The sequence below is a fragment of the Protobothrops mucrosquamatus genome, unplaced genomic scaffold, assembly GCF_001527695.2.
Source record: "Protobothrops mucrosquamatus isolate PMUCROS unplaced genomic scaffold, P.Mucros_1.0 scaffold_290, whole genome shotgun sequence".
Lineage (NCBI taxonomy): Eukaryota > Metazoa > Chordata > Lepidosauria > Squamata > Viperidae > Protobothrops > Protobothrops mucrosquamatus.
The window spans coordinates 431,408-453,743 of record NW_015386366.1 but is presented as its reverse complement, the minus strand read 5'-3'; positions in this window follow the sequence as shown (position 1 = coordinate 453,743).

The following is a 22,336-nucleotide window of genomic DNA, read 5'->3' as shown; positions in this document are numbered from 1 at the left end:
TAGGAATGAGAAATTTTGATGACCAGCTTAATATTTGAAGAAGGGAATAATGATCGCAGTGGGCAGAGCACTAAGATAAAAGAGTGGGCCAACCAGGATGAAGTACTTTGAAGGTAGAATTTTTGTTTTTAAACTATGTGAAGATTTACACTGCAGGAAGTTGCAGTTTTGATAGTGGGAAGTTTTTAGCAATTGCACCTGAGAGGTGCAGTCAGAGGAGTTGCAGAGTTTTTTTGGGGGGGAAATCTTTAAGACTTTTACTAGCCCCGATTTTAAACACATGCTCTGAGCAAATAATCACATTAACTATACTGTAGTTCATCTGTTAAATAAACATGGGCTAGATTGCTAGATTGTTTAAAGTACTCAGTTTGATTCCTGGGAAGAAATATAGCCTATCTACTTATGGATATAGATTTATGACATTTGTGGAAGAATATAGTGGATTATTTGATTACCATTCCACAGTGGCTGCTGTATTGGCACAGGATGCTGAACTATAAACATTTAGCCTAGAATGTTGTATAAAGTCAGGAATCATGGAATTGTGCTTAGTTATGACTGAATATATTGTCTAAGTTGGGGTACCATTGGGGCAATTGAGAAAACACAATTAATTTAATGTTATGCAAACACAATCATGGAAAAATACATCTGCATTGAGTCTCTTCTACTGATCAAACAAATTATAATAGGCAATCCAAGGTAATTGAGGAGCAATACATGATCACAGGATTACTTCGAACAAGAAAAACCAATAGGAAGAACACTATAATCTTAATTTTAAACAGGTGATTTATTTTTATTCCAGTTTTGCATATTGCAAAATTCTAGAAATTCTAGGCAATTCACAGCTAAACAAACATGAGAATAACCACTTGATCGTCACAATAAAAATAGGATAAAAGGCAAGTTAAAAGGCAACATCCCACAATGTTAAACTGAAATGGGAAATATTAGATTAGTTTGAGAATAGTGACAGATCGAGATGTATGGTGTATATCACCCATAAAATACATTCCCCATCAATAAGCAGTTTGGAAGTAGAGATAAACATAGAGCTTAATAAATGAGATTTGATTTCATCATATCAGAATTGGTAGTAGAATCAACCTGCAATACATTTGCTTTTAAATTGAATATAGCTGATGTGAAACTTTTTGTGAGCAAAAGTAGTAGTCTGATTTAGAAAATATACGCATCTATCACTATGACTAATTAGATTATAAATTAAGGAGGTTCTAATTTATTGCTCATCCACCCAAATGTACAGTTGCAATTTACTACATTTGCAGGCAACTACCTGTTTACCTGGTCCCTTTTGGGAAAATCCTGATCAGAAGAGAGGCTATTGGACAGTTACAAAGAATTTGCTCCGAATCTGGAGGATCAAATCTTTTGCATTCATTCAGAAGGAAAGACTAGCTAAATAAACAGCTAGATGCTCCTGGAAATTTCCTCCCAGGCTGATTCAAGTGTGAGAGGAAATGGAATACTCTCCCCTGGTAGGCTAAGCTTTTTTTTTTTTTTTTTTTGCATATTTGGCTCCTGGACAGAAATTATTTAAGGCAAATGTCACGGTTTCAGTTTTCAGTGCTAGATATACACAGCTTCCTTTTTCAGACTTCAGTTGTTCCTCGGTCTCAGGATTAGAATCAAATGAGGTTGAGAGCAACAGAGAATATGTTGGTCCAACCTCCTTCTGTTGGCAGCTGCAGAGCTTTCTTTGTGATAGAAGGATATTTTCTGCAGTGGAAATGATTTATTCATGGAGTTTCTCCACTTGATTTAGATCTGAAAATTCATGTTTCATCTGCAAATGAAATGCAAGCTTAGCAGATTTGGACAATAAGTCCAGGTTAGCAAGTAGTTTTCAAAGCAAGTAGTTTGATGCAACTTCCTGAGAGCTCCAAAAGTTGCAATATTGTACAGGTAGTCTTCGACTTACGACCACAACTGAACCCAAAATTTCTGTTGCTAAGCTAAACATTTGTTAACTGGATTTTGCCCCACTTTATGACCTTTCTTGCCACAGTTGCTAAGTGAATCACTGCAGTTGTTAAATTAAAAACACGGTTGTTAAGTGAATCGGTCTTCTCTATTGACTTGTAAGAAGGTTGCAAAAGATAATCACATGACCCTGGGACACTGCAGTCATCATAAATACAAGTCATAAATACAAGCCTCTGAATTTTGATCACATGACCATGGTGCAATGGTTGTGGAAAAACAGTCATAAGTCACTTTTTTTAGTGCTGTTGTAACTTTGAATGCTCCAACACTGGAAGTTTTTAAGAGGAAACTAGACAGCCATTTGTCCGAAATGGTATAGGGTTTCCTGCCTGAGCAGCGGGTTGGACTTGATGACCTCCGAGGTCCCTTCCAACTTTATTATTATTATTATTATTAAATGTAAGTTGAGGACTACTTGTAATATGTACATATTGTACATATTGTAATATGTAATTTGTAAATTGTATTTTGTTATATCACTGATAAGGGAAATGATGAAATGCATATAATTGTGCATTAGCATATTTAATTTGGTTAAATAGAAATGAGAATGCAATTGCCATTAATTTTTCTCCTTGCCCTACTTTTTGAGTGTGGCTTGAGACATTCGGCTCTTACGCTAATGTAGATATCAATAGGGCACTACCTTGCCTTTTGAGAAAGAAGCATGCAGAGTTGAACAATGTGTATATTATGTTTCAAGCCATATAGCAGTTTTCTAAAATTTTAATAATTGATAGGCGAGTAAGACCTTTAGATAATATAACATAAATAAAGGAAGCTTGAGCTGTGGAAGCATACAACTGAAAGTTTGTTGTCCCCCAGATCAAAGTTTAAAAAGGTAACAAAATTGCCACATCACAATATCTGGTTTGTTCCTTATAGAAGCTCCACTCCCACAACATAAGGCAGTACCGATTAGCACAAAGAATCATCTCATACAAAGCATATTCATCCCCACACTATGTTATCAGTGCCAGAACAGATACTTACAATAAAACATAAGTGAAAGTGAGTCACCACGGAAATGAGATGTCTGAGGAAAGAAGAGATAAAATCAGAAATGAGATCTTAAGAGAAAAAATTGGCATAGAAACAATTTTAAACTACATACAAAACCAGAAAATAAAGTGGTTTGCTCACCTGGAGAGAATGCCATGGGATTCCATACCGTACAAGACATATACAAAAAAGAGGAGAATGTCAAAGAACGCTGGCAGACCCAGAAGAAGATGGAGAGACAAAGTGTGTCCACACTATAACAGCACCAAATAACAATGGTTGAGGCTGCCAGAAGAGCAAGAACCAGAATTTTGTATCTCCCGCAATACGTGAAGTGGTAAAAGAGGAAATAAAAAAGGAGTTCCTTTTAGGAATTATAGCCTGTATCAGAAAATTATAATATTATGGTTCAATATTATTTTTATGGGTAAAAAATAATTATTTTTCAGGCTTTATTAGTGCAATCTTGCTTTTTGCTACCTTTCCCAGATGAAAATAAACTTTGGACTTTTCTAGTAATCTATTAATTTCTTTAGAGGTTAATGAGAATTCATGATGGGTAAAACTGGAATTGTTGCAAAACATGCTGGTTTTGCTCAACAAGAACATTAGTAAACATGAAAACATTAGGATTTGCTTGAACATGAGTAAAATTTTCATGATTGCAGAATCTTGAGGACCAGAGTGTCTTGACTTGTGTGCTAGAAAATTTAATCTTTTCCTGAAGATCCTTTTGAGGTAGAGATTTACACATGTCCAATGTTCGTGTTTTAAAAACTATTAAAGAAGCTTGGCTTGTATGTGACTTTTGAAAAAGACCATTTTCTTAGCCTTTATCTCTGTTTGCTCTTAAACTGACATTTTTTTCTTTTTAATATATTAATAAAGCAAATATCTTCCAGGAGGGGGACAAATGGATCCGATACCACTTTCTTTTTCCCTCAAAAAGCTCTGGGTAACATTAAATACTTCTAAGAATTGAAGAATTCTTGTGAAAATATAAAATCATAGCGGGTTGTTCTACCCAGTTTTTCAACCTGAACATAATATTTGGGTTTCTTTTTCTTAAATAAGAAATATAAAAATAACATTTAAAACACGTTTGAATCAGAAGGTAACCCAAATATTTAAAAGACGTCCCATTCTGTGGTTTTTGCGTGAGATCAGAAAATATGACTTGGTGGAAAGAAATGACCTTGCTTGTAGCATGTGAAACTGTTTGGGCTTTGGTATCATCACCACACAGATGATACCAACTGCACATCTTAAACTTGGGCTACACAGGTGAGATTGTTAATATATTGACCCAGCATCCAGAGACTAGGTCTGAATTGGGAGGAATGGACTTCAGCTCAATCCAGCCTGGTTATTGGGCCCTCCAGGTTGTGTATATTATCAATATTGATTTTGGATGTGGCCGCACCTTCCTACTTGGGACTGAAGAAAATTTTAATGTATTCTATTTTTAAGTATTTTTAGCAAGTCAGAATCTACTAATTCTGATTTCAAAGCAACTAAAGAGAAATCTTTTAAATAAATAAAAATTCACAGTCTTTAGGTCACAATGAAGGCTTTTCAAATAATTTTAAAATAAAAAAGCATAATATGCATTGGCCGTTATTAACAATTAGACCACAGCTAATAGAAAAACAATCCTTCTCCCCAACACAACCAGCCTGTGTTGAGCTTTATTCTGGAGGAATGAATATTCTGTAGACAGAATGGGAATGGTGAAGCATCTCAGAGAATGTGGGCAATGGATTAAGATGCCAATCTATCAGTGGAGCAATTTTAGTTCTCACAATTCTCATAACTAAAATGCTGCAAGGACTTGCCACAGCTAAAAATAACTTATCATTGTATGTCAGTGTAGCTGTTGCAACTACTTATTGTTGAAACAAAATGCATAATAAGCACATTCAGTTCTCTCTCAGGTTCTTTTGGTGTGTGACTTTCCATTTCGCTTTCTATGGATTTGGTTCCCTAAATGTGTTCAGTGGTTTTGCAGTCCTCAAGGGATCCATGGTGACCCCTCCTTCTCATTTCTCAGTTCCCTTCATGTGGTGACAGTCCTATTGGCATCTGTCAGGTTAGTCTGGTACTACAATGAGAGACAGTGAATAGAACAGACAGAAAATGACATGTAATATACAATTTATTTTATGCATTTTTGATGGAAACTAGAAAATAAGTAGAAGACACAGGAGAAGCAGAACCCAAAACCAAAATGCATGTTTCATGTCAATAATCTTTTTCTATATTTTCATTCCTATAGGTTTTGATAAAACTAATTTAGATGACATGCAGTAATTTATTTTTGCCTTGCATACATGAGCAGCTATATAGCAAGGAATAAAAAAAGAGGAAAAACGTTCAGGTTGGGTTCCTCTACAAAAGAATCCGCCTTTTTTAAATTTATATTTTTATTAATAACCTATACCTTAAATCCAAAGCCTACCAAATAGTCATCAGACCAACATCAGTGTATGGAATGGAAAACCAGCAATGGAGAAACATGAACACACCCTCCAAACGTAGCAGGTTATAGTGGTCACTTGGTACAAGACAATGTAGACAAATGAAAACAAGAGGAATATCCTGGGCATTATCCCCAGGGCTCATTACTGAGAAAAAAATGAGAGTTGCCCTGCAATTTTCTGCTACACAGCAAAAAAAAAAAAAGTTTATAACAAGAACAGCTTTAGAGTTAAATCTGGAAGGTTGATAGCAAGAAGGATGGTTGAAAATATATAGGTTTGACTAACTGAAAGATGACATGCACCTGCAAAGCTCAGCTAGGGATCTTCTGCAGACCATTCAGAATGGAGATCTCAGTGTACACTCTCATATCCATTGGAAAACAACACCCTCAAGAAGCTTGTGAACTTCAGATCTCTCAAGGTTCTGTCTCAGAGGCTAATTAGGTTTATATTCCTCCACCTGGTGATCAGAGGTCATGTCAAATGGAAAGAAGCAGATGGTGGTGGTGATGGAGGGAAACAGGACACCTGGTTCTTCTAATGGAATCTTCTTGAGGGACAATCTACCTTGCTATGAATCAGTTAGGAAAGGGTCACTTAAAAATATATTTTTTAGGCACATGCAGGACTTCCTTCTCCTATAGCAGGGGTCTCCAAACTTGACAAGTTTAAGACTTGTGGATTTCAACTCCCAGAATTCCTCAGCTACTTCTATAGAATGTATTCCTTTGTGGGCTGTTCTAAGTTTCCATTGGAGAGATTCTTCCATAGCAGCCTCTTTGAGCTAGTTTACAATAAGGTTGTTTATAGTAATTTGAGTTAGTTTAGAGTACTTTAAAATTTTATATTTTGTGTGCTATATTTGCTGTTAACTTTAGGCACCTTATGGGTTGAAAGGCATAACAGGAGCTTTACCTTGTCATGGTGGGTAGGGCTTGTGTGCTCTGTAGAAGAAGAGCCAGATGAAACTTGCTCCAAACCCATTTAACTATGGTGAAAATACATCAAGTGAATTCTATGCTGGATTGAGTGTCATCCGGCTCAACAAGACTTGCTTTAAACATTGTGGCTCATGGGTGCTCAGAGAAAAATATGCTCCCTCTGCTAAGGCAACCAGGGCATGGAGTTGTCAGGCAACTGGAAGACGAGTGAACAAAATGAAAAATCTGGACAAAGGAAGAAAATTACTCAGTTATGGAAGCTTATTATAGATCTGAGCCGACAAACCATGGATTTCAAAACCGTATGTTCAACATTTGGAAGGAGAATTACCTAGATATGGAAATCAATGAACAAAGACTTATGGACAAGAGGCGTGTTATTTTGAAGCACAAGCTGTTCACTAATGCAGAATTACAAGATATTGCAAGCAGAGCAGCGCAAGATCAAGGTTCAAGTATAACTGATAATAGAGATAATTTAGAAGTGGAGCAACAAGTAGTGGAGAAAAGGAAGGAAATCAGAGAAGTGGATAAGGAACTAGAAGCAAGAGCTGGATTAGATATTGAAGAACCAACAGCCAGAGCCAAACTAGCTGAAAAAATTAAGACCCAGATGGAAAACATGGAAAGAATTTGATTGCCAAAACTGGATCAAGTTAGTAAGAGATGTTTGGCTAAATTATTGAAGAATAATTCAGTAATGTAAATGAAGATGCCCAGACTATGCCAACAGAAAAAGTAGCTCAAACGAACCAGCTAATGTATGTAGCAGACTATGTTACTACTGAAAAATTAGGCTTGAAAATTGGAAAGAATAAAGCAATTAAGAAGGGGAAATCCACATAGAAAATCTGTCTGGAATTAAAAATAAAGAGAATTCAATTGGATTTAAGAAATTTGAAGAATTTGAGGCAAGGAAACCTGAAGAATAAATTCAGGTTTATCTAAATCAGAATTAGCTTGACAACAAGATATTTTCTGGGAAACAATGAAACTGCAGTTGTGATTGAAGAGCTAAAACAAAGAGTTGTAGCTATTGCAGAGAAAATAAAGTGAAATGATAACCGAATAACGCAGTTTCAACAAAATTCACAATTTTGAGCGAAGTAGCATCATTTCTATAAGACCCTTGAAAATGGACATAGTGCTACCACAAGGGAAAACCCTAACAAAGGAAATAGCCTGAAATTTTGGAAGAACTTGTGGGAAAACAACAAGAAGCACAATGAGAATGCAAAGTGGATCAAGCAGGTTGAAAGCACTGTAAAACTGACTAGAATGGAAGATGTTCAAATAACAAAAGAAATGGTGCAAAAACAAGGAAAGAAGGTCAAAAACTGGAGTGCCCCTGGTTTAGATGAGCTGCATGGATTCTGGTTGAAATCACTAATACGTTTACATGCAAGATTAGCAAACCAGATGAATCAGGTCCTGGAAACACCAGAACATGAAAAATGGCTAACAACTGGAAGAACTTTTTTTGATTCAGAAGGATGCAGAAAAAGGAAATAAGCCTTAAAATTACAGGCCAAGCACTTGCCTGTCAACAACATACAAATTACTTACAGGCATTAATGCAAACCAAATTTATGGATATCTAGAAAACAAGGATTTGCTACCTGTAGAACTGAAAGGGTGCTGCAAAAATTCAAGAGGAACCAAAGACTAACTAATGATTGATAAACTGGTTTTGAAGAATGCAAAGAAAAGACAAACAAATTTGTTCATGGTCTGGACTGATTATAAAAAAGCATTTGATTCTGTTCCACACAGCCGGATTGAGCAATGCTTAGATATTTTTGGAATTAGCAGCAACATCCAGAAATTCCTGAAGACTTCCATGAAGCTATGGCAAACTAAGTTGATGACCTGTGGAGAAGAACTTGGTGAAGTTGAAATCAAACGAGGAATCTTCGACGGCGACTCATTGTCACCTCTGTTATTTGTATTTTCGATGGTGCCATTAACAAGCATTTTGAATAAAGCAAACTGTTATGAATTGGCTAAAAAAAGGTTGAAAACATCCCATTTGCTCTACACGGATGATTTAAAACTGTTTTGAAAAACAAAAGTAGAATTGCTGAAAAGCACTGAGGAGTTCTTGAAAATGAACAGGTCAAGATCTTGTGGGACTTTTGAATTCAAACAGACAGACATCTGGACCACAACACACCTGACATGACTATTGTGGAAAAGAAAAAAAAGTCTGGTTCATTGATATTGCAATAGCAAGTAATGCATGAATTGAAGAAAAAGAACTAGAAAAAAATAATGAAATATTGCGATCTGCAAATTGAAATTGAGCAATTGTGGGAGAAGAAATCAATGGTTGTACCAATAGTAATAGGAGCCCTTGAAGCAATACCCAAAGGGCTGCCTAGATACATGGAAATTTTGAACTTATCAGACCTGAATATTCTGACTTTGCAAAAAAGCCAGCTTACTTGGAACTGCCTATATACTCAGATGTTACTGTAAGGACCCACTTCAACTAACCACCCAAGAAAGCAGAACTCTTGAAACAGGCATTGTCTCAAAAGGAAACTTTTATTAGGGGTCAGTAACAGTAGGGAAACCAAGGCGAGATCTGGGGGAAAAACCCATGCAAACGATATAGTTAAGCTAGCAATATTCCTCCTCCCACCAAAGTCATAATGTCCATTTGAAATCCAGCCAAGCTACAGGTGGCACGAACTCTGGCCAGCTGGTACAGTTGGCGCACATCTCAAGGTGTTCTCCAGCTTTCGTTTTTTCTGTAACCGTCTCCCTGATAAGGGAGACACATTCCTTTCTCAAGATGACAGAGGCAGAGGAGGGAAAGTAAAAAGCGAAAGTTATCCCAAGCAAAAGCATGCTCTCCCTCCCCCCCAGCAGAACGGCAGGTCCCCAAAGTAGAATAACTATGCAGGGGAAACAATGAAGGTTTGGGGACCTGACAGTTACCTTAACAGCTCTTAGGTTAGGTTAGGACTTGAACTGTTAAGTTTTTACCCATCCCAGTGTGAATCAAATTGAAGATTAAATCTATAACAACAATAACAATAGTAGCAATAATAATAGCCCTAATAGTGACAGGTTGATCACAAAGGGTTAAAAGGGTTTCCATTGACTTCCCTTTCCAGATCTAAATTTAAAGAAAGTAAAGACACGGGAGGTGAAACAAATATTTATTTAGAATCAAGCAGAACTGAGGAAATGTGCATATTTTAAAGACAATATATTAAGAGAATTTGCAGCCAACATATGCAAATTCCCCCAGGACCTATGAAAATCTTAGAGGAATCAACAATATCATATGCTTCTACCCCAAACCTTTTTGGAAGTTGGGTGCATATATTGGCCAGGAAATTTGAAGAACTTCCTCTCTTTATGCATAGTTTCCGGGAGGCAAGATGAATATACTCAATAGATTATTCTTATGCATAAAGAATCGTTAATGAAATTTAATGCTGATTTAGTTCATCTATTTATGTTATGTAATGCCATTTTGCCCTGCAGATGGCAGCATTGTTCCATTGGGTTACATTTTCTAATTTCTTCAAGATACTGCAACTGATCAAAGTGCTAACTAACCTAACTTACTAATAACAGCTATTGCAAAGTTTAATTAAGAGTTTTAGTTTGACCAATTTCCACCCAGTTTTACCCAGCCGAATATTCAGATAGAAATAAAATAGAAATAAAACAAATAAAATGAACAAACACATTTTATAATTCAGAAAATAGTAATCCATGTTGCAATCGTGTTTCATATAATCTAATTCTTTAGGTTCCTGATCTAATACTGGTAATGCTTGGTATGTTCCATTAATGGCCCTGGACAGACATTCACATCTATTAGTATCCACTGATCTCAGGGAAACCAATGAGTATGTAAACATCTGCAAGCACATTCACATCAAATGTTTACATAATTTTCACTACCATATCATAGACAGAGGCTGATAGATTGTTTTTTTTGTGTGTGAAAATAATAGGAGAAAAAGTATCCAGTAGATTCCAGTCAAATTAAACAGGGATTAAGAGTTTATGTGGCATTTATAAGCCATGGGATCTATTTAATTTGGGTGTGGGCAATTTGTAGTATTTGAGATGAAGTTACCACCAGCACCGGAGAGCTAAAGCCAGTTTGGTTACTGATCAAAGAAAAGATGGGTGGTGCTGAATCATAGTTGGAGAGCCATGGGGTTTCTACTCTTAATTTAATTGGTAATTACACAGTTGTTTCCTGTATAACAGGGGTCAGCAACCTTTCTTTGTTGGCAGCCCAGTGGGAAAGGGAGGGACAGGCACCTTTTGCATGCATGCGCACACATGCAAATGTGGCTGTGTGTGCACGAATGGGGCCATGAGCATGTGCGCTCCACAAATGGGGCTGCTAGCAATGGCGCACCTCTCCTAGCGCCGGTGAGAGGCTCGGGGCTCTTCTAGCACCGGTGAGAGGTGGCTCAGGGCTCGGCTAGTGCTGGCGCGAGATATGCACCTCAGCTAATGCTGGCGCAAGAGTCACGGCTCGGCTAGTGCCGGTGCAAGTGCCAGCCACTCACGCAGCCTGGTGGCCAAGAGGCCACGGCCCGGTAATGGGCAGTGGCCCGTAGGTTGGGGAGGTCTGCTGTATAACATCTGAACATTTCCTAAAAGCAGTGCAATGAATATGTTTATTTAAAGGATGTACATCATAAATTAGCAACACAGAGCTTATAGGCCCTGGAGCTTTTGTTATCCTTCCAAAAAGAATGTGCCTTCCCCAAAATTAATTGTTTTACTTTTAAGAGCAAACTGCAGAATCTGTGAGTGGTGTGGCAAATCTGGATTTTCTACACCCCGGATAGGATCATTTGTTCCTGGCGGGAGAAAACAAAACATTGTTACGCCTCTGGGAAGACTCTCACATAGCATTTCATCCTGTTCAGTCAGTTAACCTTTTGCAATGCTCATGCTTGGAAGGTTAGTCAAATTTAATTGGTTGTTTTTCTTCTTTCCAACCTAACAAAGGAGGAGGAGATGACTCCTGTCTGTCCATCCATCAGAAGAATACTGAATAGAATATGACCAGATTTGATGATTGTGGGTTGGTGGGGAGAACAGTAAAAGAAAGATCAAGTTTTAAAAATGGGCTGAATGGGACAGGGCTATGGGGCAAATTCCTTCAGGGCTTATGTATGGGAGTTAGCAAGAGACTTAAAATATTGTTGCCTCCTCCATTCTAAGCCCCTTCCACCTGGTCAAGTGATCCAAGCAGGAGAATGTGCAGCCTGCCCTCAGCTTCTCAGCATACCCATATACACAAATGTCTGGTCAATGCTTGGGGAAAATGTCAGAAGTCATGCTTTAAATGCTTTCCCTGCCTTATTTGTATCCTCCCTGTTTTATTTTTTACAATAGTTCTGTGAGATGAAGTATGGTATGTTGAGAGAGTTTGGCCCCAGGCAACACTTAATAATCTTCATGGTGGAATTACTGAGATACTTAAATCTCGTTTGTTGCATACAGTTTTCCTTGTCTTTCTCCTCCCTGCCTCCTATCTCCATATGTCTAGAAAACATGAAGTTATCTCACACATACAAGGTTAAAATCCTCAGGATAAAGAACCAGTGCTTTTTTTTTTTTTTTTTTTTAAGGTGCCGGAACTCACACATGTCATACAACCCGCCTTGCCTACCCTACAAGGTTCCATCCCAAAAAGGTGCCGGAACTCCGTTCTGGGCGTTCTATGAGAAAAAAAGCCCTGTAAGGAACTTAATACTAACCAGCATCCATCTGTAGTTTCAATGATTTTGGCATGCATGGAAATATATTCTCAACAAACTTAAATATTAATTTACAAATTATATTTGAATAAAACAAGAACAGACTGGCATTCTGAAAAAAGACACTGCCTTAGATTATCAGTCCAGCATCGTACTCACCTTAGCCAGGTACTCTTCAACCATCATGTTTCTGTACTCCCCATTGGACCAGGAAATTACAGTTTTCTTCAAGGGTGAAAGCCTATGTAGTTTTTTTTAATAACACAAACTACATTTTTCTGCATAGAGCACAGCTCTACCCCACCCCACCCCCAAGCCCCAGTAGCTGATATTGCCTTCAAAGAGCTCACTAAGACCATTAAGTTTAAAGTTTAAAATAATACTGTGAATATTTGTTTCATGAAATAAATAAAATTATAAATGCCAAGTAGAGGGAGATGTGTTGCTAAAATCATGTTTTCTTTATGAGTCAGTAACTAAAGAAAGCTTAGCTACCTTCCTAGATTATTAGCTGCTTCCTAGATTATTAGCTGCTCTTTGAGGTATGCCCTCTAGTTAGATATGAAACAAAATTCTATTACATGGAGGAAATCCCATGCCCCTAATTGACACTATAGCCCCAGGAGCAATACTATTTTAATTAAAACAATTTTATATATTCTCTTTAAATACTTATATATTGAAGCTGAAATGATTACATACTTCAAAATGTCTTCGCAGAACTCTGATTCATACACATGTGATTCTGTTGCCAGTCTTATCAACATCCAGGAGACAGGTCTGTGCATCAATAGAACAATCAATATACAACGAAGTATTCCAGTGTTAATGAACAATGAAGTTGCCATCAATGTAGGAAGTACCATTTTCTTCTGTTTATGTGCAAATATATTGTATGTTATAAGTAAATGGAATCAGAATGCAAAGAGAAACATTGGAAAAAGCCACAAATCATTGAACATTAGGGTAACAATCAGTAAGTTATAAATAAATAATGTTTATTTTTGAGATATACCAAGGTCAAACATTTTAGAGGTCCTCTGATATCTTACTATTTCGTCACTGAAAAAAAAACCTTTCAAACAAACTGTCATCCACTAAGCGTGCTTTCATAATTGGTTCCTGAAGTATTGTACCTTGACCGGACACAATCTTTCTCATGTATGTATCTGTTGTCTGTCCATCTGTCTGTCAGTCTACCTGCCGGTCTATATGTCTGTATCTCCCACATGGATATGAAGTGATACATTAACAAAGTGTCATCTGGTCTAAGGAATCCACAGTAGAAAAAAATAAAATAAAACACAAAATTCTAATATTCACATGGCAAACTGGTAGTAGAAAAAATGTTTATTTTTTTACACAAATTTTGTCTCAGTTTGAAAGCTTCTATTCTACTATCACAATTCCTGATCTGCAAATTCCATATCCTATTTTCTTTTTTCCTATTCTCTATGGATTTTTGTTTTAAAAGAACCCTAAAATTTATCCTAATTAGCCACGTTATTCAAAGTATATTTAAATAAAGGGAATGGAGTGTGGAACCAGGTTGATTCATCTTCAAATCACTCAGGAATTAAACCCACTAGGAGATAATAAATGACACATTATATCTAAAAGTAGTTTACTCAGAATATATGGGAGAAAAAAGAATGGGTAGAAGACAACTAGATATTCCTTTTGAATTTGTTTGATGAAGAATAGAATGAAAAATAAAATCAAATTAAGAGATGTATGAGTTTTTGTTTATACACACACACATACAAACAAACATATACACAGAGTTAGGTAACTAAATATTATCTAATTCTTTCTCTATAATTATTAAGTATTATCACTGTATAGGAATTTGGGCTTCTTTAGCATTGAAATAAATACTAGGTGATAATAAATAAAATGCAGCTCAGATTAATTTAGTACATCCTTGAAGAGTACACACTTCCTGAATGACAGGAAGCCATTTATTTTTGTCCACAACAAAATACTGTGGATTCATAATCTTACACGGCTTTGGATTTTAAGAAGCCCCATCACAAACCCTGAACCTGATGTACAAAAAAATTCTACTGCTGTTCTTTCAGATCATGACCAGAGTGATTCCCTGGGCCTTACAGCCCTCAAAATTCTAGTTTTGTGATGTGTGTGTAATACAGAAAGGAAGAAAAACAAAATTTCTAAAACACTTCAGTGTCAACCTCTGTTTCAGTCTTGAACAACAATTGTGAAATCTCTTTATGCTTAATTGTATCCACTGAACTTTTGCTTTTCATGATGTGTGCAATATTTGCTTTTAAAAGATAGTATTTTTTCAAAGAGTTTACAGTATATTCATGATGATGCAATAGGATGCCTTTAGGGAACCAGCCAAATAGGGCAAAGCAGTTTGGAAAAGATTGGGAAAAATATGACATATATACATGGGGTATGTGTTGCAGAGCAATTGTGATTCCAAGTATTTTTCATGGTAGTGGGGATAGGTTTTTTTATTAACTCTTTTAGAAATAATGAGTTCAATGCTAGTGAAAAACAGAAGACAGTTACAATATAGTTACAGTAATAGTTATATTTTCATTTAATTATAGGAGCCTGAGAAATCTTGCTAATTTTACCATTATTTATTTATTTGCATTGTAAGTCTGTGGGTTCAGCTATTGCAGTCAACCATGGTCACTGATATTACTATAACATTATGGTGGGTTTACTCCGGAGCAGTGCTTCTTTAGCTTGGCAACTTTAAGAGTGTGGATCCTCAACTCCCAGAATTTCCACCCAGTATGGGGAATTATGATTAGTGCTTTTTAAAATTAAATGGTTTTCCATTTAAAAGATATTTCTTCTCAGACATCAGTTCCTGATTTCATCTACCATTGCCTCATGTTTTACTTGAAAAGTCACCTCTTCCTACTACATGGGATGGAGGGAGCAAGGTGGAGTAAAACTGTGTGTTTGTCAAAACTTGCAGAGATTACAATCCATAGGACTGGAAACAACAAAAGAGGCAGTATCACAAAATCTGAGACCAAGCATCATCTACAATAACACTATTAAAAATGAATCATAATTGTGGCAATCTTGTGCATATCCCAGGATGATGTAGACTATATGCAAGCCAGTAGCTAATTACAAACAGGCTTTGCAATCCTCTGTCCTCCTACACAGTCAGTGAAATTTCCTGATTTACCAAGTTTGAATACTAAGCTGAGGTTGGGCTTTCATAAATGTGCTCAACTGTTTGTCATCAGCTTCCTTGCTTTTATAGCAATGCCCTCTTTTTAATGAGCTGATGCTTACTTTTAATGACTGGTCTCCTCCCTGGGAGGTGAGTAGCAGCACAGAAAATAAGATTTGAGGTTGGGTTTGCTGAGGAAGGAGATTTACTCATGTGAACTAGAAACGATGCTCTTCTGGATTTCCAAGACATATTTCAACCTTTGGAAATTGCTAAACTATCAAATTGGACTAGCATCAGACACTCTGGCCAATAATGAGGAATGAGAATTGTAGTACCGCTACAACTTCTACATCTCCAGTCTGTGTATGTATAATTCATCACAATCACAATCCAGATAGGACATTCAACTTAAAAACACACATGCAAACATTTATTTTATGGAGAACTATTTATGTAAAAAGAGTCAGTTTGGTGTAGTGGTTTAAGGCACCAGCCTAGAAACTGGGAGACATGAGTCCCAGTCTCACTTTAGGCACACAGTTAGCTGAGCAAGTCATTTTAATTCAGCCTTAGGAAAAAGGCAAAGGCAAAACTATTTCCAAAAATATTTCCCCCAAACCCTGCAGGGACTATGCAGTCAGTCAGCAGGAGTTAATACTGACTAGATATAGATAGATTAGACAGATAGATAGATAGACAGACAGACAGACAGACAGACAGATATAGACAGATAGATAGATACCCCTTAATTAAGAACTAAGTGTGATGAATGCATGGTTGCCATTAGGCAATATCCAATGCTTAGTATAAATTTCTTTAAGCTGATCCTCTTCGGTTGTGTGGTGCTACAACCCTAATTTGACCCAAAAGGATGGACAATGCTGATTGAGAGAATAAGAATTTTAATCTATTTAAGAAGATACCAGAGTAGGAAGACTAACCTAATGGAACAAACTGTATGTGACCTGAAGTCATTGCATTCCACAGGGATCCTTGAGGAGGACCAGTACAGCAAGTGATATCACATGAATCATGCTACAGATTAAGCTGTTTGCATTAGTTGTGTCTGCCTGTGACATCCTTACAGCTTATACCTATTATTTTCATGACCTTTAGGATTTCTATGTCCACCACAAGCAGCAGTCGATGAAATAAGTGCTGACTGAGTCTCACTAAGCCATGGCTTATTGAATAGGCCACTATTAGCTAACTTCACACATTGTACTAATCTATAAATCATGGCTAGCATGATTTGCAAACTCAGTTATGGTGTACATCACATTACTTTTAAAAAAGGAAATTAACATGGGAAGGATATAGACCTATGTTTTGTAGGTCTTGGTCAATGAGCCAGCAGTGTGCAGCAGCAGCCAAAAAAGCTAATACAATCCTAAGTTGTATAAACAGAGGCATAGAATCAAGATCACGCAAAGTATTAGTACCGCTTTATAAAACCCTAGTAAGACCACACCTGGAACACTGCAGCCAGTTTTGGTCACCATATCACAAAAAAGATGTTGAGAGTTTGGAAAAAAAATTCAGAGAAGAGCAACTAAGATGATCAAAGGCCTGGAGACTAAAACATATGAAGAACGGCTGCAGGACGTGGGTTTGGTTAGTCTAAAGCAGTGGTGGTGAACCTATGGCACGGGTGCCAGAGGTGGCACTCAGAGCCCTCTCTGTGGGCACGCGCGCCGTCGCCCCAGTCCTAGGCCTTCAGCTGGGTTTTATAAAACCTTTTCGCTTTAGGCCTCCGCCACCATGTGGGGAAAAAAAAAAGGTTCAATCAGTCAATTTCAACTTCTCGTGGGGAAAAAAAGATCTTGCAAAGTTGGAATTGATTGATTGAACTTTTTAGGCCCACCCAGTCTGCTGTTACCACCGCAGCCACGCCCAGCCAATGGGCCACACCCAGCCAATGGGCCACACCCACCTGGCACTCAACAATGCATAAGTGGGTTTTGGGTTGCAGTTTGGGCACTCGGTCTCTAAAAGGTTCGCCATCACTGGTCTAAAGCAAAGAAGAAATAGGGGTGACATGATAGCAGTATTCCAGTATTTGAGGGGCTGCCACAAAGAAGAGGGGGTCACGTTATTCACCAAAGCACCAGAGGGCAGGACAAGAAACAATAGTTGGAAACTGAACAAAAAGAGAAGCATCCTGGAATTAAGGAGAAACTTCCTGACAGTGAGGACAATTAACCAGTGGAACAGCTTGCCTCCAGAAATTGTGGGCGCTCCATCACTGGAGATTTTTAAGAAGAGGCTAGACAGTCACTTGTCTGAGATGGTATAGGTCCTCCTGCTTGAGCAGGGGGCTGGACTAGAAGACTTCCAAGGTCCCTTCCAATTCTATTCTATTCTATTCTATTCTATTCTATTCTATTCTATTCTATTCTTGAGATGCCCTGAAGTTATGCTGATCCTATTTAGTAAGCAGAGAACCTTCTTTGTACTGCCTATAATTCTCCAGTTACTATGTTTAAATGGTCCTAAAATGTACAGCTGAATCTTCTAACACTTCTAATTTTCTAACACTTGGTTATTGTTAAAACACTTCCTATTAGCTACATCATGATTAGACTTGCTTTGCACCAGGACTTTCAAATGACTTCTGGAACAGTTCATGAATCAGCAGTCTTTAGGATTCCCTCCCACTTAAGAAGATGAACCAGGAAAAAAAAGGGTGCCTTATATGACCAAGATTTACAACTACCTAATTAAAAGGGCTTATGATACTGCTGCCTTGATTAATTTCTTATATGTACATTTAACATTCTGCCATCCTGATTTTCACCTTTATATAGGTGACCAGGAACACAGGAAAAGAGTAAAAGAGAATCAATGAAACATGTGGCTCTTGTCACAACTTGTCGAGTGCACGGTATGTACTGTCTGCTTAATTAGTCCAGTTTTATCCCTGGAGACCCCTCCCATTTTGGCCCCTCTCAGTTTTAATTCCTTTCCAGCCAGCATAGCTTATCCATTAAGCATGAGATCTCCCTTTAAACATGATGAATTTCTTAAGGAATTTTCCCCCCTCTTTTTTTTTTTGCAAAAGGATGAAGAGTCCATCTGCTATGAACATCCCATCAGTTGCCCTAGAAAGGCCATCCGACTTAAAGGTCCTGTCCATCACAGGATATCAAACTGAAAATACGTATTTTTATTTGTGATTGTTTATTCTCGTTCTCTGATGAAACTCAGTTCCTGTAGGATTATTTTGTTACTTTGAGGGACCCAGCTCCTTGCATTTATTTGGATCCCCACGTTCTTCCAAGGCTGCCAATAGTTTCCTTTTGTATGGATGGGACAATTTTAAGTGCATAAGAATCCACAGATGGAAAATGAACTTGATTTTGGTTTGTAACAGGTTCAAACCCAGCCATGGAATTCACCAAGTGATTTTGAGCCAATCTCCAGTTAGGGTTTATTATGAGAGTAAGAGAAGAGGCAGGCTATCATATCTCACAAAATACTGACATTTTTATTCTCCTGGGGCTCCAGGAAATAGTGGATACCAATGACATTGACATAGAGTTAGACCTAAGAACATCCAACAGAACTGAAAGCACAATAGGCGTAGATGCAAAAGCACTGCATTTTCTCCAATAAAAAATGCCTTTATCAGCTTCAGTCGTTAATTCAACCCCAATATTACTGAGCTGGGTGGACTTGGGGTCTTCTATTATTTAATGAGATTATTATAATTTATTGTAAGATGGGATCCATGCTTTGCATTAAACCATAAAGTAATCTCTGTGGTTTTGGTTTAGTATCCAGCCATTGTGATTTTAAAATTATTTCTAGAGCTGGGATAATCAGGCTTCTTCTCTAGGCCAAGGGCTGCAAAATTAATTTTCTTCCTATTTCTTCATCTGTTTAGTCATATCTGACTTTCAGAAGCATTATAGTTAAATTCTATCCATTCTTTTCTATGTTTTAGAATTTTATTTTCAATTTTCTAGTACCTCCAATCATTCCTTCAACATCCATCTAGATATGGTTCATGCTTTGTACATTTCGTGTGCCAATCTTTTAATTTTCTTCTAGTGCCAACAGTTTCTTTTTCCTAGGCTTGATCAGCATCTCAGCATTTCAAGGCTGTTTCCCCTTCTGTATTGTTTTTTTATTAGACTATTAGTAGCATGTAATTTAACTGATTAAATGCATTCTGTCACATAAGAAAAAATAATAATTTCCCTACAGTTGTCCAGTTACATTTAATGGGGAAACACAAGGGTTTCAGATTTTTTGAGCCTAAACTGTAGTTTGGGCTCTAAATTGGTCCCCCCTCAATCTTATCAGGAATTGAATGTCTAATAATACACTTTTTCATAAAAAATATATTGGGTTGGAAATGTTTATTATTTGCCTGTAAGTCACTTGGGTAGCATGAATGAGCTATTGGCCTATAGTCCAATTAAATATATGGTACAGTGTTTACCAAGTAAACATATGTAGTATAAATCTTACCCACATCCCACTAATGACTAACTTCATATTTATTTTATATAAAAAAGATTTGTTTGCAATACGTTTATAATGAAAGCCTGCATTATTTACAAATGGAGAATAATGGAGCAAAAACGCCCTTGGTCCATCAAACATATCAGAGTGGAGATATGTTGAGTAAATTACCTGATGGCTAAAGATAAAGATACATATTTTTTTAAAGAAAGCCACATAAAAGAAATTGAAAAGTTAAACATTGCTTTTTTTTTTTTTAATTGCCAGCTTGTCCCCTGGCAGACTCAGAGGAAACAGAAGTGCAGACGTGCTTCTTTAGCGAGCTAAATTAAACTCTGGAGAACTTGATAACCATGTGCCTTTTGCATGGTGACAACCTCCTCCCCCCCTCCTCCCCCCACCCATGGATCATTGCTTCTTACCTATTTTAGAGGGTGTAAGAAGTGAAATGAGGGCAAAGTAGAACGAAGGAGAGAAGGAGGGAGGAAAAAGAAAGCACTGCTTCACTTGGTGCTCAGAGCAACTGAAAATATCTTACTTCCACACACAGCAACAGGAAAGTAGGGCAGCAGCTTGTTGATCTTGCCAGGCCCTTCATGACATCCCTTAAGCTGAGAAGAAACAGCTGTGGACTCATGGACTGAGGGCACCACAATGTGGGTCGATGGACACACCTGCCCTTCAGCTGCCCAACATGGAGCCATTTCTTCTCCGCCTGAGGGCTGTGTGCCTAGCAAGCTGGGCAAGTTGCTGCCCTATTTCTAGCAGTTGGTTCTAAATGAAGAAACCAGACTAATGTTCATTCATTACTTATTCAGTTATTACCTATATGGGGCTATTATTGGGAAGAATTGTGATAGCAAAATTAAGCCTGATTTGGACTATAGCATCCTTGATTATTAATGGTTAATTTATATAACTGAATACATTTCCTGCATTCCTAGTTACATGGATTACAATTATTTTCAGCTGAAGGTACATAGAGTCTCTCTCTTCAGCTCTTTGTATTCAGTGTTGAAAACCAGGGTGAAGTTAGGGGAATGGAGGGAGGGAAGGAGAGGGTGAGGGTTTGATACAGTATCTCAACTGCTTCCCCATAGTTAGAACATAGAATAATAGAATTGGAAGGGACCTTGCAGATCTTCTAGTCCAACTTCTTGCTGGAGCAGGAGACCCTATATCACTTCAGACAAATGGTTATCTAGCCTCTTTTGGAAAGCCTCCAGTGATGGAGCACCAACAACTTCTGAAAGCAAGTAATTTGATTGCTCTCACCATTAGGAAATTTCTCCTTAGTTCTAGGTTCCTTCTCCCCTTGGTTAGTTTCCAACCATTGTTTCTTGTCTTACCTTCTGGTGCTTTTGAAAATAGTTTGACCCCCTTGTCTTTGTAGAAGCCCCTCAAATATTGGAACAGTGCTATTATGTCACCCCTACTCCTTCTTTTCATTAGACTTGACATATCCAATTCCTGTAACAGTTCTTTGTATGCTTTAGCTTCCAGCCCCCTAATCATTTTTGTTGCTTTCCTCTGCACTCTTTCCAGAATCTCAACATTTTTTTATATTATGGTGACCAGAACTGGATGCAGTATTCCACGTGTGGTCTTACGAGGCTTTGTAAAGCAGTACTAGAACTTAACATGATCTTGATACTATCCCTCTGTCTGTGTGTCTGTCTATGTCCGTCCATCCATCCATCCATCCATCCATCCATCCATCCATCCATCCATCCATCCATCCATCCATCCATCCATCCATCCATCCATCCATCTATCTATCTATCTATCTATCTATCTATCTATCTATCTATCTATCTATCTATCTATCTATCTATCTATCTATCTATCTATCTTTCCCTCTAGCCTACATCAACTTTTTTGGCTGCTGCTGCACACTATTGGCTCATATCTAAATAATTGCCACTAAGACCCCAAGATCCCTCTCACAGTTAGTGGCATTAAGCCAAGTTTCTTCTAAGCCAAGTTAAGCCAAATTAGAATTAAAATCTTGTGTCCCAGTTAATTTCTTTTCTTCTTTCTCCATCAATTTGTGTTTATGTATGCTCGTAAACCGCAATTCTGCAAGTCGACACTATCTTGATTTTAATGTATGTATAGCACTTAGTACAAGGTTAGTACTTTGCTATAAAGGTTGCTGTTATTACAGATATTGAAATTATTTGCATCATGGAGGTTAAGAGAACATCTATAAATCTGAAATTCTCCTTCCTTTGCTTTATTTTTATCAACACATCCATCTCTGATGCTCATTTTGAAAGACAAAAAAATTCAGTGCAATTAATGCAATTGCACAGTACAATTAATGCAACTATGATAGGCAACTAGGGAAGTTCAGGAAGATGTCTGAAGTTTGTGCTTGATCTCTAATCAAGCTAACCACACTGTCTGCCTCCAAAAGCTTCTGCCCTATTTCATATACTTTAAGGGGAAAAAATGGCATGTATTGCAGGAAAGCCCTGAGTAATGGAAGGAAACCCTGTTTTTGGA